This window comes from Mercenaria mercenaria, chromosome 14 (assembly GCF_021730395.1).
Source record: "Mercenaria mercenaria strain notata chromosome 14, MADL_Memer_1, whole genome shotgun sequence".
NCBI lineage: Eukaryota > Metazoa > Mollusca > Bivalvia > Venerida > Veneridae > Mercenaria > Mercenaria mercenaria.
This window is the reverse complement of record NC_069374.1, coordinates 48,013,907-48,032,207: the sequence shown is the minus strand read 5'-3', so window position 1 is coordinate 48,032,207 and position 18,301 is coordinate 48,013,907. Positions and strand designations below refer to the sequence as shown.

The 18,301-nt window shown below is 35.6% G+C and overlaps 1 long non-coding RNA gene across 2 annotated transcripts in view; it reads right to left on the bottom strand.

The window, feature by feature from the left end:
• Positions 1-17,680, bottom strand: part of LOC123527487 (uncharacterized) — a 43,992-nt gene extending 26,312 nt beyond the window's left edge. The window contains exons 1-4 of one of the 2 annotated variants that reach the window (XR_008367098.1): positions 17,502-17,680; positions 17,189-17,334; positions 9,577-9,738; positions 1,778-1,890 (exon numbers count right to left, since the gene is read on the bottom strand). This is a non-coding gene — a long non-coding RNA (uncharacterized LOC123527487). The remainder of the gene's footprint in view (positions 1-1,777; positions 1,891-9,576; positions 9,739-17,188; positions 17,335-17,501) is intronic. The other variant, XR_008367097.1, reaches the window with a different exon arrangement.
• Positions 17,681-18,301: the final 621 nt, after the last annotated feature.

The following is an 18,301-nucleotide window of genomic DNA, read 5'->3' as shown; positions in this document are numbered from 1 at the left end:
TCAAAAGCTCCCACAGCTAAATAAATTCAATAGAGTATGAGGTAAGTTTACTCTACTTTCAACATTTTGAAAGAGCCTATACTGAACTTCCTTTTGTCTTTTAATAAAGTCAAATTTCAAGACTAGCCAAGAGTCTAAAACGCTTGAAAAAATTCTGAGTGAAAGAGAATGACATGCTCTTTATTATAAGCTTACCAAAAATGTACCTTAAAGAAGTTATTAAAGATTTTATATTGTAAACAAATTTACCATCACTATTTTCCACTCATGAATGCACTCAATTCAGGTGACAATTGTTGATATATTTGTCAATAAATTTTTCAAGTTGTGTAAACATTATAAGTTTTAAATTAATGTTGATATCTGAAATTATCCGATTACTTTGTTTTCAACAATAAATAAAAAACCTTTTAGTTTGTTTAGGGTAGTTGACATGTAACGAAAATCATTAAATAGAATAATCTCCATTTATTCGTTTTTCAAGGAAAGCAAATATTCGTGCTAGTTCCCTCCAGAGAATGTTTAAATTGAGAATTGCTTAAAATACATTACATAGAGTCATTACCTGTCAGCTACCTTAACATGTAGTAATTACAACCACTACCTCAAAACACTGTAATTATATTTGACGATAATGAATTTTTGGTTTTTCAATGTAACATTTTTTTTATTTCTCGTTGTTGGATATATACATTTTATATTTTGATATATAAATGTTGTGTAAACCAATGTATCACCATTGAGAACAATCAATAAACAACTTTGGCTAAAAGAACGAAACTTAATAACGTTTCTTAATGTCGTTAATTTTCTTCAAAGGAATGTATGCATTATTCTATATAATCTTCATGCATTACTAACCTTTCTATCAGGGCCTCACTACAACTTACAAAATAACTGTCAGTGTAAGTCATGAGAAAAGCGTGCATATTGTATAATGAATACAAATTTAAACAAATGTAGGTCATATTTTGTCTGTCTGATAAGTTGTTTGAAAAAGGACCTATCTGATTTTTCTTTCATTTTTGATCAATGTTTAATGTTGGCTTCAGTTTATTAATCAATTCAGAGTTGCCCCCCTTTGATTTATTTGGGTAGGTACCATCTCTAAAACATCACATGATTATGAACAGGGCGCACACGTATAGGTATCGCACACTATTGTGACGTTTTGAAATATATAACATAAAACACTTAGTACGTTTATGATGCAGTCAATGATTTCTCGTTGGCCTAGAGCGGTTACAGTATGCGTATTGCTTAGTATATTTTTTCGTCATAAGTTCGATTCCCAGACCCGTTAAATTTTGTCTTTAATTTTCTCTTCACTACAATTCAATGAAGACCGAACGAGTTAGTAAATCTAGTTCTAACATGTATAATTATGTCTAAATACAGTTCAACTTTAATTACAATCTGTAATTGTTTTTTTTTTTTTAAACTTTCTTGTGATATTTTTAAACGAATACCGGTTGATTTTGTAAGTTTTATAACAATCTTACACTTCACTCTAATAAAAGCATTGCCCGGACATAATTTTAGGGTTGAGTGATTTATAGATACTACCGTAACCGCTCGGCCAACGAGGAATCACTGACTAAATCGTAAACTTAGTGTACTGACTTAATTTTATATTATTGTTTTTTTTTCACTTCTAACGCCATAATACTGTACGCTACCTATAGTTCGGTTTTGCGGTGAGCGATGTTTATGTACTTTTAATAATGGAACCGCCCTTTATTTAGGTGGTGTTATTCGTTACGATAGTTGTTCTTACCTAAATAAGGCGAAGTATATCATACTAACTTCCGTAATCAGTAGACGAGTGTATAAATTGACCCATCAAACTACATGCGCACTTTCAGTTTGCTGCCCACGTAACGATAGCATCTAAAAATACAATCACATCTCGTTCTATATTTACCAATGTTTACAAAATAAAGCATCTTAACGGTTTATAAAAGTTCATGAGAAAAACTGCAAAAATTCTACTGTTACCTAATTCTGGAAACTATATAAACTGGTCGACCATTATGTTTCATGTAAATATACGAAACAGTGGCGGAATTTTGCTTTTCGGTGATAAATTATTTTAAAAATTACAATTCACAATGTGTGGGTTAGTCGCTTTAAAAGCTATTGACTATTATGCCCCTTCTACTGGAAAAGCTCTGATTCAGAATCGAGCACTGAGAAAAGTCCAGCGGATTAAATCAAAGTTTCAATTAAGGTCTGAAATGGAGATTAAATTGCATTAACATTATTCTACTCGAGGACTGGAAAATTTGCCTTTAAGTAATAGCTATATGCACTTGCACATACCCAAGACATATGTGAAGTTTCAATTCAATATCTACATTAGTTTTGGAGATAGCAACTTGCAGACATGTAAAACTTTAACCAGGAGTTTCTAAGTCCAAAAGGGAGCACCATTTGGCCAAAATACATGTCAGAGTTATGGGACTTGACCCGGGGGTGAGTGAGGTTGGTAATTGACCCAGAAAAAGAAAAATAAGTATCAAAGCTATAGGCCTTTAAATGTTAGCCATATGTACTTGCATGAAAACTTTAACCAAGATGTGACGTCGACAGCAATAGCGACGCCAGGGTTAGTAGAATAGCTAGACTATTAAACACTTAGAAGTGTCGAGCGTGCTGTCTTACGGACAGTTCTTGATTTTAAGTTGCAACTGAATTTTAATTCATTGATGTGCTACTAACACAGTAGTTTGTAGCATTACTTATGTTTTATGTTAACATAGGATACATATAACTTTTAGTTTTAATTGCATTTTAGTCCTTGGATTTGCCCAGTGTTAAGTGAATTCATCAGGACAATATGAAATAATTATGTGAACGTCTTGTAACATACAACTACACTAACCAAGGTAGTTGAAAACTAATCTGTGGGTCTTTTTCATCTGGTGCTAACCTATGTCTGTGTGGCCATTGAAAATGTTGTCTCTGCTTAATACAGGTTGTTGTGCCCCAATTATTAGTTTTCTCGCAAACAATCTTAAATGGTATTTTTAGTTTTAATAAGTCATTTTATTTCGTTTTATGGTACTAAATTGTAGAAAAATGATATTGATGTAAAAGCTATGTGATTTGAGGAGACTGACTGTCAGATAATGCACACCTTTCTGGTTTAAAGGAAATGCTAATGAGACGTTAAAAAATATTCAGTAGTTATATATGCTTAACATTTAATTAGTACACTTATATCATTAAGCAGGTTTCTTCTAGTATGTTTTTGATTTTATAGAGATAAATTAGCCCAATTCGTTATTCCATGAGTAAAAGATACAGACACCAAGTTTTATGATAATTCTTTCGTCTGCTAATGAGACAGTCAGTCCCTTTTAACTTATATATAGAAAACTTTTTTTTTTTTTATATGGGTAGATCGTTGTTGGGTCAATGGATAGTTTTTATGCTGTTGAGTTTGATTTGCCCATCGATGCTTTGGTTACGTCACTGCTTTTGTGGTGGTGGCGTGGGCGTCGCCGGGTAAATGATAATCAACAATCTTGATGTACAAATTTATGTTTTATACTGTTTTATAGTGTCTCTACGTCAGTAATGGTTGGATGTAAAACTTTTATTGTGACTGTTTTATACATTATATAAAATGCTTTGATTGTTTTACATGTGACACTTTAATAAAATATAAAGTTGACTATTCTTCAAATAGTCCAGCTAAAAAATATATATTTATAGGTTAATAGCTTTGTATCGGGAAATATGCATGAGTTCTTCAGTAATAAATATAAATATATGTATCATAGTCTAGGAGCTAGTCTAGGATTTCACCAGTTATAGTCTATACATCAAATGTTTCTGTTGGTAAATAAATTCAAAAGAATACAGCACAAGTTCAACCTACATTAAACATTTTGAAATAGGATATATGATTTTTTTTTATCTTTAAGTAAATTCAAAACGAAAGACTTGCAAAGAGTCTAAAACTCATAACAAAATCCAAGTGAAAGTGATTTAATACATGCTCTTTATTATAAGCCTACCAAAACTATACCAAAATGTGTCTGTAGGGCACAGGGTGTGCCCCCCACTGGTACATTTGTCACAAATAAGGGGAAATAATTAAAATGTTTGCATTCTTAATTGGGTATAGCCTAAAAAAATATGAAAAGGATTCATTATTCTATACCATATACCTTTTGAGCTATGAGCATCACAAACAAAAAATCCACTATTTTGGCTATTTCAAGGGCCATAACTCCGTAATAAACACTAACATTCTCAAGAAGAATGCCCAGTGTGCAAGGTCACATTATGATAAAGACTCAAGCAAGGTTTCACGAGTTTACATAATAAAAACTTTTTGAGTTAGGCACATAATTAGGTGAAAATGTGCATTTTTTTTTACTATTTCAGGGGCCATAACTTAGCAAATAAATAAGAGCTGTGCAAATTCATATCATGATAAAGACTCATGTAAGTTTTAATCAATTTATATGTAATACTTTTTGAGTTAGGTGCGTCACAAGGTGAAAATGTGCATTTTTTACTATTTCAAAGGCCATAACTCTATATATAGGGGGCGCAAGTTAATATAATGATAAAGACTCGTGCAAGGTTTAATCAATTTATATTAAATATTTTTCGAGCTAGGCGCATCACAAGGTGAAAATGTGCATTTTTTAGTATTTCAGGGGCCATAACTCTGGAAATAGGGGGCAGAGACATGGAAGGTTTCATGAATTTATATCAAATATTTTTGAGCTAGGCATATCATAAGGTGAAAATGTGCATTTTTGACTATTTAAGGGGCCATAACTCTAAAAATAGGGGGCGGAGCCAGACGAAAAAAAGGAGGTGCCTAAGTTCATATCATGATAAAGACTCACGCAAGGTTTCATCAATTTATATCAAATACTTTTTGAGCTAGGCGTGTCACGAACTTCGGACGGACGCACAGACGCACGGACACGGGGAAGGACGGATGCATGGACAAGAGCAAATCCATATGCACCCACCACTCATGGGGGGCACATTAAACCTGAAGATCAATCCCATAGAGCCCTTAAATATCAAAATTTTTCCACTCATGAATTCATTCAATCTGAAAGCAGGTGACCATTGTTATGATTGATTGGATAATCCTAAATGTGACATGCCCCTACAGAAAATGTGTTTTAAAGTTATGTAAACAGTTACCAGTAAGCCATGAGTGAAGTATGCATTGTCTATTTTGATGACAAACAGTTTTTAACAAATGTAGATCATATTTTGTCTGCCTGATCAGTTGTTGGGAAAAATGTAGATCATATTTTGTCTGCCTGATCAGTTGTTGGGAAAAATGTAGATCATATTTTGTCTGCCTGATCAGTTGTTGGGTAAAATGTAGATCATATTTTGTCTGCCTGATCAGTTGTTGGGAAAAATGTCTTCTTAGTTTTCTTTTGCTTTTGATCACTCTCGTACAAAAACTTCCACACAGGAAAATCTAAGAAACCCGTCCAAATTGTAAGGCGGACTCCACTTACTGAAATTCAGGTTGATATAACACTGACTCCACCTATAAACAGGAATACGCAGTGAAATATGCAAATTATCTAAGATGGAAACCATACAGCAAAAAATTAGGCTAAGCCAATATTTAAAAGGAAAAAGTACGCCTTAAAATTCAGTCTACAGAATTCAATAGCAGGAAAATTCCTAACAGGAATAAAATCTGCCATTTGGTTAAATAAAGATCTACAAAATACTAAGTACATTATGCTACATGTAGATCGAAATTTCAGTGTCTTTAACAATTTATAGCTTTAGCTGTAATTTTAAATTTGATTTTTATAATTATTTAAGAAAAATACATATTTATGACAAAATAAGAAACATGGAAATCAAGTACTGATACTGATAAAATCATTTACATGTACAAGAATTAACAGTCATGAAAACTGATGGCAAAAGTATGTCGGCATCTGACCAGAATAACATGCATCAAATAAATGGAAAAATATCACATTCATGTCTCGTGTATCAGATATATATAAGGCACTTTCTATAGCTGATACCTTGCTATTAACACAAATCTGCTGTGCTCCAAATTTTTTTCAAGGTTTTCCTTTTTTCTAGTAAGTTTTTACTTCTTTCGAGACTAATTATGGATGTAATGTACAAAAGTGGAAAATTTTCCTTTAATAAGCGATATTTTGCTCTTCAATGTGAATTTACCTCTGAATCAGGAGGGGTAGAGTTAGACATCTTTAAAAATACTGAGTTACGTGCGGTAAAAGTTCTTTATTTTGCCTTCATTCTTTAGATTACATATTGTGGAAGAAATGCAGGTAGGTTTTACTACTGCCCCAAGGTTATTTTTGAATGAAATGAGCAAAATTCAAAACAGACCCACAGGATTCTACCTTAATTTTTCAATGTTGGAGTTAGAATTCTGTCTCATTAAATCTGTTTACTTGAGGCACCCTAGAAAAAAAAAATTTTACAGTTATATTTTGTGTTTTATAATTGTTTAACAATAGTTTGATGTTTCTTTTATCAAATTGACTATTTGATAAACGACATTGTGTCTGAAATCATTAGTCCTCCACCTCTGATAATTCATGTGGGGAAGTTGGCAGTTACTTGCGGAGAACAGGTTTGTACTTGTACAGAATCCAGGAACACTGGTTAGGTTAACTGCCCGCCGTTAAATGACTGAAATACTGTTGAAAAACGGCGTTAAACCTAAAGCAAAAAAAAAAAAAAAAAAAAAAAAAAATTAAATGCTGAATTCTCTGCAAACGTTTCAGATAGTGGCTATCACATTGAATTTTGTCTCTTCTTGAGCGTGAGGAAATACCATAAATTAAACAAAATTTATTCAAAAAACGGCACGGTAAAGGTTGTTTAAAATTTGCAACACAGTGTAAAACATGGTCAACTTTAAGAATATACCAAGCAAATGCCATTTTTTAAACATTGCTGTTAGGGGTCCAATACCATAATTTCAATTTTGTCTGTCAAAACCGGTGCTATTTTATTTTAAAAATCATGAAATTCATTAAGTCAGCCTAATTTTTCTACCTAGCCCTAAGTTGCTGTAAACTTAGCAGGATTCCATGTCCACCTTATTTTCCCAGTAAAATCTTTGTTAGACAGATTTTTTGGCAGTTTCCCTGTTTATTCTAGGCAAAATCCGGTTCAGATTTTCGTAAGGGAGTGACTTTATATTGACTAGATCTTTGGATAATTCACATTTCTTCAACCTTTACCTTTATGTACAGGGTAAGAAAAATATGCAGTCAGTCCAGTACTCAAACTGAGGACAACTCCTATAAAGAGAGAGTGCTCAACCGACTGAGCTTACTGGCTGCCAGACACTTATTTTATTGTCTCCTATCACAAATAAGTCTGCATGTTGCATACACACTCCCACAATTTGAGGTACACAATATTGCTAGCATTGTACGTAAGACTTCAACCGAGCAAGCGGGGCCTCCGTGGCCGAGTGGTTAAGGTCGCTGACTTCAAATCACTTGCCCCTCATCGATGTGGGTTCGAGCCTCACTCGGGGCGTTGAATTCTTCATGTGAGGAAGCCATCCAGCTGGCTTACCGAAGGTCGGTGGTTCTACCCAGGTGCCCGCTCGTGATGAAATAATGCACGGAGGGGCACCTGGGGTCTTCCTCCACCATCAAAGCTGGAAAGTCGCCATATGACCTATAATTGTGTTGGTGCGACGTTAAACCCAACAAAATAAATAAAAAACAAGAGCTGTCTCCATAGGATGACACATGCCCCAGATGGCACTTTGAATGAATAGTTATGGCCGATGTTAGAGTTTAGGACCTTTGACCTACGGAGCTGGGTCTTGCGCGCGACACGTCGTCTTACTGTGTCACACATTCATGCGTAGTTATTTTAAAATCCATGCATGAATGACAAAGATATGGACCGGACACGCCCATCAATGCACTATCATGAAAAATGACCTTTAACGTCTAAGTGTGACCTTGACCTTTGAGCTACGGACCTGGGTCTTGCGCATGACACATCGTCTTACTGTGGTACACATTCATGCCAAGTTATTTGAAAATCCATCCATGGATGACAAAGATATGGACCGGACACGCCCATCAATGCACTATCCTTTAACGTCTAAGTGTGACCTTGACCTTTGAGCTACGGACCTGGGTCTTGCGCGCGACACGTCGTCTTACTGTGGTACACATTCATGCCAAGTTATTTGAAAATCCATCCATGGATGACAAAGATATGGACCGGACACGCCCATCAATGCACTATCCTTTAAAGTCTAAGTGTGACCTTGACCTTTGAGCTACGGACCTGGGTCTTGCACCCGACACGTCGTCTTACTGTGGTACACATTCATGCCAAGTTATTTGAAAATCCATCCATCGATGACAAAGATATGGACCGGACACGCCCATCAATGCACTATACTTTAATGTCTAAGTGTGACCTTGACCTTTGAGCTACGGACCTGGGTCTTGCGCCCGACACATCGTCTTACTGTGGTACACATTCATGCCAAGTTATTTGAAAATCCATCCATCGATGACAAAGATATGGACCGGACACGAAAATTGCGGACAGACTGACAGACCGACGGACCGACAGACCGACAGACGGACAGACGGTTCAAAAACTATATGCCTCCCTTTGGGGGCATAATAAATCAACCGAGCAAGAATGCCATAGTCAATTGTGCAGTCTGTCCGGGGCCTGAACCCGGGATGAATGAGCTAACTGGCTGCCGGACACAAATTCTCCACTTATATTACCAAGTTGGTGCCGAGACATACACAATTATCAGTAATTTGCTGTAGAAAATGTTGATTAATTTTCTGATTTTGTATTGTTTATATCCATTATTATTAAGTCAAAATCTAAACAAAAATGTTTCACAACTGAATTTGAAGCTATAGTAATTTGCATAGAAATCAGAGCTCTTCTCAAAGACACCATGGATGACATGGGTTGACTTTAAAGGTTAGTTTAGATTATATCGATATATTTAGGTTATAATTATGGTGTAAAATTACCAGAATACTGCGATGTTTAATGAATGCTAGGTCAATACTTATGCACTATACACGTATATTCCAAATATTTCATATCTGTTTAAGCGAAGTTAAAGGTTCCATTACAAGTTAGGGTATTAGAAGAAAACTAGTGTGTCCATGTATACCATTTTTCGCCAGATGACTAATTTTTTTGATATTTAAGGGAAATTTTCGTGTCCCAGCAGGAGACCAGGAGAATATATACTGAAAATATGGGAGAAAAAGTCTGCCGGCGGGAGATATGGCATGTATGGCATAGGACACAGATTACCCCACTCCTGTTACTGTACATGATTTCATGACTCAAGGGTAGGCCCTTTTTATGCGTATTTTTGATTAAGTCAAGGGCCATAACTCTGGTCTGACTGAGTGAGATCCAGATTAAAACGCCTGGTGCATTGCTTCCCATGCTGAATTACAATCCTTAAAGACTTTTTGAAATATTAACGACACAAATTAATGCTGACTTACGGGCGGACGGATCCAGGATAAGAGCAACTCTAAATGGTTTTATGATTCTCACCTTTAACTGCTTTATCATTAGATTCTTCAAATGCATTCTTCTTGTTTGCTTCTGCAAAACTTGTATAGAATTTCTGAGTTCTTTTTCTTCAGCGTTTCTCCATTTTAATTCCTTTGTAATGGCAGACAACTTCGGTATCAACATTTTATGGTTCTCTTCATTCTGTCAAAGACAAAAACATTAATGCTTTTTAATATTTCAGATCTAGTCACATTTCGTTAAACATTTTATATGTGCTGAAGCACAGTATATGACAACATAATAACGTGCAATTATAATTTTTTTCTTTCTTCGAACTGACACAATTATAGGTCCTCTGGCAATAGTGATCGATTCCAGTACAATTGCTCCTGTATCAATATAATACAGTGGTTATAACACATACTGCCTTATCAACACATACAGTGATTCCAGCACAAACCAGGTCGTTGTTTCACTTAATTTAACTGAGAAATATATCCAGCTGCTTCACTGTTACAAATGTGGACCAATTATTTTTAGTTTGAATAAAATCCCTTCTGTAATCCCTTCTGTATTAACATGATTAAGAGAAATATAGTGAAAATGCATCCAAAACAAACCCTAAACTTCTAAGCAAAAAGGGGGCATAACTCTTGATATATTTGTGTCAGAGTAATTAACCTTGTGTCATATGCTGTTAATGATGATGTGGTACAATCATTTAAAGTTTGAATCAAATCCATTCAACTACATTAGAGTTGGGGTTAAAGGTAGACCAAACCTTTAACCAGAAATTCTAAGAAAAAAAGGTGCTGAAATATTTGTGTAAGCGTTATGGACTTTGCGTCATTAGATCTTGGTGATAATGCAGAATAACTATTTTAAGTATGAAGCAAGTTTAACAAGTAATAACAGAGATAAAGTGAAAGTGAATCAGAACTTTAACCAAGGTGTGGATGCCAACACGGATGCCAGATCAATTTTATCTGTTCCATCTTCATAAACATGTAATATATTACTACTGTCGTACTAGAATGGCTGCTAAAGCTAGCAGGCCTAAGACGATATTTATCTTTACTACATGTTCCATATAGACAATGCACACTACTGCAATTTTGCTTGCATTCTGAACAAAAAATAAAATTGACCTAAACAGAACAATTCAAGAGAAAAAAATTCCAGCCGCTGCAAACGTTAACATGAAGTTGACCAACTCTTTTTTTCAGCAATCTTGAACCGAAACATGCATGCATTAAGAATAGTCTCTAAATGGCCACAAACAAGCAAAACTGGCCCTGTAATCAACAACAGCTGTCTGTTGACAGCATGCTCGACTATTCGAAGAACTGATGTAAGTATGGGGTCAAAATATATTCCCAACCACAGAATTACAGACAAAAGAAGAAAAACAAGTGAATGAAGTATTGCCATGCAATACAAAGTCCCCTACTGGAAGGCACCTAATTTTCTCTACTGCAGTATAACATAATGAACTGATATCTGTCAATGACGTATAAACAATATTGTACTATATATACAATATAATATAACAAAGCACTTGGATTAAAATTTGCATAATTTATATAAAAACGTACAGTTGTTTTCATTTGGAATTTTTTTAGCCGATTATACAAAAAGTTATTATAAAATTTATTTATAGTAACAACAAAGTGAAATTAACCCTAATAAAAAAATCAAAAAAAATCTATAAAATATAAGTCCACAAGAAACTCTTTACCAGGTAGAGATAGATCAAAATACACCTAATATTTGGATGTACCGTGCATGTTGTACCACAGAAAAGTGGTCTCAATTTTTCCCTACGGCCAGTAATAAAAAAGTTACAATATAATTTATTTATAGTAACAACAAAGGGCCATAATTCTAAATAAAAAGTGTGCCTCATAGTGGTGAACATTTCTACCAAGTTAAATCAAAATCCCTCCATGCATAAAGAAGAAATGCTCCGGACAAAGTCATTCTTGAATTTGACATTTAACCTCTGAGGTTGACCTTGACCTTAGACCTAGGGAGCTGGTTATTGCGCAATGACACTTTGTCTTGTGGTGGTGAACATTTGTGCCAAGTTACATTAAAATCCCTCAATGTATAAAGAAGAAATGCTCCAGACAAAGTCATTCTTGAATTTGACCACTAAGTATTACCTTGACCTTAGACCTAGAGCCGGGGCTTTGCGCACAACATGTTGTCTCATCCAGGGAAATGTTTGTGCCAACTGATATTTAAATCCTGTTTTGCATGACAAAGTTATAGACCGGACAGGAAAAAAATCCTATTGACCTTTGATCTCAAAGTGTGACCTTGACCTTTAAGCTAGGGTTCTGGTCGTCTTATCATTGGGAACATTTATGCCAAGTAATATTGTAATCCCTTGATGAATGACAAAGTTCTGGACCGGACAGGAAAAAAGCCCTATTGACATTTGACCCCCAATAGTGACCTTGACCTCTGAGCAAGGGCTCCGGGATTTGCACATGACATGTTGTCTCATCATGGGGAACATCTGTGCTAAGTAATATCAAAATCCCTTCATGGATGGCACAGTTATGGACCAGACAGGAAACAGACCCTGTTCATGACATGTTAACATATGACTGCTAAGTGTGACCTTGACTTTTGAGCTAGAGGTCTGAAAGTTATGCAGGACACATCGTCTTATTATGAGGTACAATTGTGCCAATTGATATCAAAATCCCTTCATAGATGGGAGAGTTATGGACCGGACAGGAAAAAAGCCCTGTTGACCTTTGACCTCAAATTGTGACCTTGACCTTTGAACTAGGGGTGCGTGTTTTGCGCAAGACACGTCGTCTCATCATAGGGAACATTTATGCCAAGTAATATTAAAATCACATCATGGATGAAAGAGTTATGGACCGAACAGACCCTGTTCATGCCATGTTAACATTTGGCTGCTAAGTGTGACCTTGACCTTTGAGCTAGGGGTCCCAAAGTTGTGCATGACACATCATCTTATTATGAGGTACAATTGTGCCAAGAGATATTAAAATTCCTTCATGGATGGGAGAGTTATGGACCGGGCAGGAAAAAAGCCCTGCTGACCTTTGACCTCCAATTGTGACCTTGATCTTTAAGCTAGGGATCCGGGTTTTGCGCATGACACGTCGTCTCATCATGGGGAACATTTGTGCCAAGTAATATTAAAATCCCTTCATGGATAAAAGAGTTATGGACCGGACACGAAATTGTGGACGGACGGAATGACGGAATGACAGAATGACGGAATGACAGAGGTCCATTAGGCAATGCTACATGTCAAATATCTAAGCTATAGGCCTTCTGGTTTATTTTTTTTTTTAATGAAGATTATACTATAGAAATCTATGTAAAATCAAGTGACCTCTGGGGCGGGGTCAATTTTGACCCCAGGGTCATGATTTGAACAGCTTTAGTAGAGGTCCACTAGGCAATGCTACATGTCAAATATCTAAGCTCTAGAGCTTCTGGTTTTTGAGAAGAAGATTTTTTTAAGATTTTCTTATCGGTTGCCATGGCAACCAGTGTTCTGCATGGAATTCAATTCTTTGAACAATTTTTGTAGAGCTTCACCTAAGGAACATTCCTGTGGAGTTTGGATGAAATTGGCCTAGCTAGTTTATGAGGAGATGTAGTATAAAGTAAAAGTTTACAAACGACGGACAAAGTCATTCTTGTATCTGACCTTTGACCTCTAAGTGTGACCTTGACCTTAGACCTAAGGACCTGGTTCTTGTGCATGACACTCCGTCTCATGGTGGTGAACATTTGTGCCAAGTTACATCAAAATCCTTCCATGCATGAAGAAGAAATGCTCTGGACAAAGTTGTCATTCTTGTATCCTTTGACCTCTAAGTGTGACCTTGACCTTAGACCCTGGGACCTGATTTTTGCGCACGACACTCCTGCTCATGATGGTGAACAATTTTGCCAAGTTTCATCAAAATCCCTCCATGCATGAAGAAGCAATGCTCCAGACAAAGTCTTTATTGAATTTGACATTTGACCTCTAAGTGTGACCTTAACCTTTGAGATAGGAACCTGGGGTCTGCGCATGACACTCCGTCTCACTGAGGTTAACATTCATGCCAAATATAAACAAGATTGCTCCTTGCATGTTAATGTTATGGTCCGGACAAACAAATCCGGACAGACAGGCACGCATGCATGGACCGACGGATGGCATGCACGCACATACACCGAACAGCCATTTGGACAACTATGTCTTCGCTTCCACAAGCGGGCTCGACAAAAATAGTCCTGATTTTTCCCTATGGCCAGTAATAAAAAAGTTACAATATAAGCTATTTATAAATAGTAACAACAAAGGTGGGGTAATTCTATACTAGGGACCTGATTCTTGTGAAAAAAAACACCCCGTCTCATGATGGTGAACAACTGTGCCAAATTACATCAAAATCCCTCCATGCATGAAGACGAAATGCTCCTTGTATCTATCTTTGGCCTCTAAGTGTGACCATGACCTTAGACCTAGGGACAGGTTCTTGCAGATAACACTAAGAAAATTATTCATATTGAAAAACAAATACACCCAAACAAGTCATCTGCACATAAAAAAATAAAATGTGAACTGAGAAAAATCATGTACCTTTTTAAACAGTCTAGTATGTGGCAAATATAAGAATGAATAGCTTTTGTACATAAATATTTTAAATGTGTAAACTAGGTGTTTTTGTCAAAGAAATATATGTCTCCCCTATGGTGTCACCCCGGTATAGAAGTACTTCCGGGTCGTTGTATCCTAGAAAGTAGTTCTTTGAAATTTTTAAGTTCCCAATTTAACGCTATCACTACTTTGACATGTTATATTCCAAATGTATTTATTGATACTGTGTACATTTTTTGTCATTTCTGATGTTTTTAACAGTTGTTTTATGTGTGTTTTTCAGGATTACATTTCTGTGCGAAAGGATTAAAAAACTACACCAGACTGGTGGCCATGACAGATGTCAGTGGGAAATTTAAACATGGACTAGATACTTTGATGTGAAGCAAAAAAGTTCATCGTTGATGGTGGTGTTTTTCTGTGATATATTGACTGGGATAATATTACTCTTCAGAAATACAGAGCTGTCAATGCTGCAATTTTGTTGTGAAAGTCACAATCCATGTCCAAAAGAGCTTGTTTTACTATACAGCAAAGAAGGAGAAATTGTACCGGGCCGACACCTATATAAAAATGGTGTCACCCCGGTATAGAAGTACTTCCGGGTCGTTGTATCCAAGAAAGTAGTTCTTTGAAATTTTTAAGTTCCCAATTTAACGCTATCCCTACTTTGACATGTTATATTCCAAATGTATTTATTGATACTGTGTACATTTTTTGTCATTTCTGATGTTTTTAACAGTTGTTTTATGTGTGTTTTTCAGGATTACATTTCTGTGCGGAAGGATTAAAAAACTACACCAGACTGGTGGCCATGACAGATGTCAGTGGGAAATTTAAACATGGACTAGATACTTTGATGTGTAGCAAAAAAGTTCATCGTTGATGGTGGTGTTTTTCTGTGATATATTGACTGGGATAATATTACTCTTCAGAAATACAGAGCTGTCAATGCTGCAATTTTGTTGTGAAATTCACAATCCATGTCCAAAAGTGCTTGTTTTACTATACAGCAAAGAAGGAGAAATTGTACCGGGCCGACACCCTATGTATACCTTTAGCTCTGGCGGCCATTTTGAGAAGCAAAGTGGAACGTGTTGGTGATATGCACAACTGGGCTTGGTACTGATCACTCCTGTGATGTTTCTTCAAAATCTGTACAGCAGTTTGACCTGTGAAAGCCGGACAAGATTTTTCTACTTTTAGCTCTGGCTGACATTTTGTGCAGTAAAGTGGAACATGCCGGCGATATACACAACTAGGCTTGGTACTGATCACTCCTGTGATATTTCATTGAAATCTAGCCAGCAGTGTGACCTGTGAAAGCCGGACAAGATTTTTCCTTCTTTAGCTCTGGTGGACATTTTGTGCAGCAAAGCAGAACGTGCGGACAATGTGCATAACTAGGCTTGGTACTGATCACCCCTGTAAAGTTTCTTCAAAATCCAGCCAGCAGTTTGACCTGTAAAAGCCAGACAAGATTTTTCTATTTTTAGCTCTGGCGTTCATTTCGTGCAGCAAAGCAGAACGTGTCTCCCCCTATGTATACCTTTAGCTCTGGCGGCCATTTTGAGAAGCAAAGTGGAACGTGTTGGTGATATGCACAACTAGGCTTGGTACTTATCACTCCTGTGAAGTTTCGTCAAAATCAAGCAAGCAGTTTGACCTGTGAATTTTGTGCAGCGAATGGAACATGCCGGCGATATGCATACTCAGACTTGGTTCTGATTACTCCCGTGAAGTTTTGTCGAAATCCAACCAGCAGTTTGACCTGTGAAAGCCGGACAAGCTGAATGTGGACCAACGGATGGATGGACAGACAGCAAAGGCAAAAGCAATCTGTCTCCCCCATATTATAAAAAATATCAATCACAAAGCTGTCTGTTATATCCCTTGCCTAACTGACTTGTACAGCTAAAATAATATGTACATTAACTATATTAAATCTGAATTTAATATCATCAAAGGAAATACAAGTTAGTGCATGAGGTACAAAATCCTGTCCAGTTTGACCATAATTGTTTATACATGTAATCTTACTTCAACACTTGCTTCAAAAAAAGCAGTCATTATTGCAAAACTGGCTGAAATAGTAATTCTGATAATGTAGTTCTGTTTTTCCTGCTTTTTGCACTTGCAGTTGCAATTGAAAGAAGTCTATTAAATTTTACAATATCAGAGACAAATTTAAAACATCTACATAGCAATTATGCACCTATTCACAACACTGAATAAATGTATATGGTCAAATCTAAGAGGTGTTAGGCTAGCTTATATCTACAATGCCCATCTATCTGGTAAACTTCTCATTGCCCAAGTGCTGTTTTTGGATAATAAAAATATAATAAATCCAATAAAATAAGTAATTATGAAATCCAGGACTTCAGACAAATGTCAGATATTAAGATTAAAATATATTGAATTATGTCCGACATCGAGCCAACATCTTTGGATCACCTTAAAATTCTATATAAGCAAAAATTTACTAACTTGCGGTTATTCACTGGCAGTTTTGTTTTATATATATACCGGTTTCAAACATTATTATAAAACTTATAAAAATGCATTTCATTCACAAATACCAGCTAATTTCCTGTAGGAATTTTACATTTTTTCAAGTGGATTTTATGTTGATTTTACCCAAACTTCAGCAATTTCAGAAAATGTTATGATTATTCCAAATATCTAACAGATTTCTATCTTTACAGGTCACCGTCAAAAGACCAGCCATATAGAATGAAAAAAAAACACAAAAATATTGACAATTGACTTTTTGAGTTATCTGTCCTTCAGGTATAGGACCACAATTATTTTTGCTATTTATTCTACATGTGTATATAGACACTCTACACCCATACGCTAATGCAAATTTTTATTATTTAGAACAGAACTTTGTTCACAAGGTAAACATTTTCTATCTTGGTAAAATTCTGCATTCTGATATCTGTTTTGGATAAGTTTACCAAATATAACTTACAGGGTTACATATATATACAGTACATTTACCTTCGCAATATCAATAAGTTCCAGATGTTTTACAGAAGTACTGTTGTAAAGGTATTGTAGAGGATCTATCCTATCAAAGCTGACAAATATTGCCGACATTGACATATATTTCCTCCTTGCCTGCCACACACCTCAATGAAAGAAGTCTGTGAAAAAAGAACAGTTCATTCCAAACATGAAGAATGATATCTTTTATGTAATGACGTATCTGCAATATCAATTACGTTATGACAGTTTACATTTTAAACAATTTCCCATTGCCAACAAAATTCTTATGCAAAATGAATTTACAGAGGAAGAAATTGGATTGAACCTTTTCAGATAATTCTCCATCCTCCATAGAATCAGCTCTAGATACATTTGTATTTCTCCACTGGCCATGGGATCTCTTTGACTGACACACTGATGGCACTTTACTAGCCTGGTGGGTGGGTGTCTGGGGACTGGAACGCCTTTATCAAAAACAAATATTCTTTCTTATTTAACCTGGAAAATATAGATTAAAATTTATCTCAAAAATGCTCAGAAAAATACTGAAGGAATTTATCACAACTGACTTTCAATCAAAGATTCTTTATTTTTGTTTAGGACTTTTAGACATATACATTTACTTTATCTTTAAAAATATGAAATTTTAAAAAATATTTAACCTTCTACACAAACAGTATTTTGAGCAAAATACAAAACAAGAGGGCCATGATGGCCCTATATTGCTCACCTGTTATCATTGCACTTGAGGACAAGAAGGTCCTCAGAAAAAATATCTAAGTCCAAAGGACAGTAACAACAAAGGGAAAAAAATTTAACCAAAAAGAAAAAAAAATTCTAACAAGGTACAGATATGTCAAAATACACCTAAAAATTGGAGGTACCATCCATGTTGTACCACAGAAAAGTGGTCTCGGTTTTTCCCGACGGCCAATAGTAAAAAAGTTACTAAAAATATGCTATTTATAGCAACGTAAAAGGGAAGTAATTAAAAAAATTATTGTAAGTGAACAAAAGAAGGATCTGCCAAATAAATCTGTTGACATAAATGAAATTTCAGATCAGTATCTTCATTAGTTACAGAGATATACTTACGCTTTAATCTGATTTGTCATGGAATCCAAG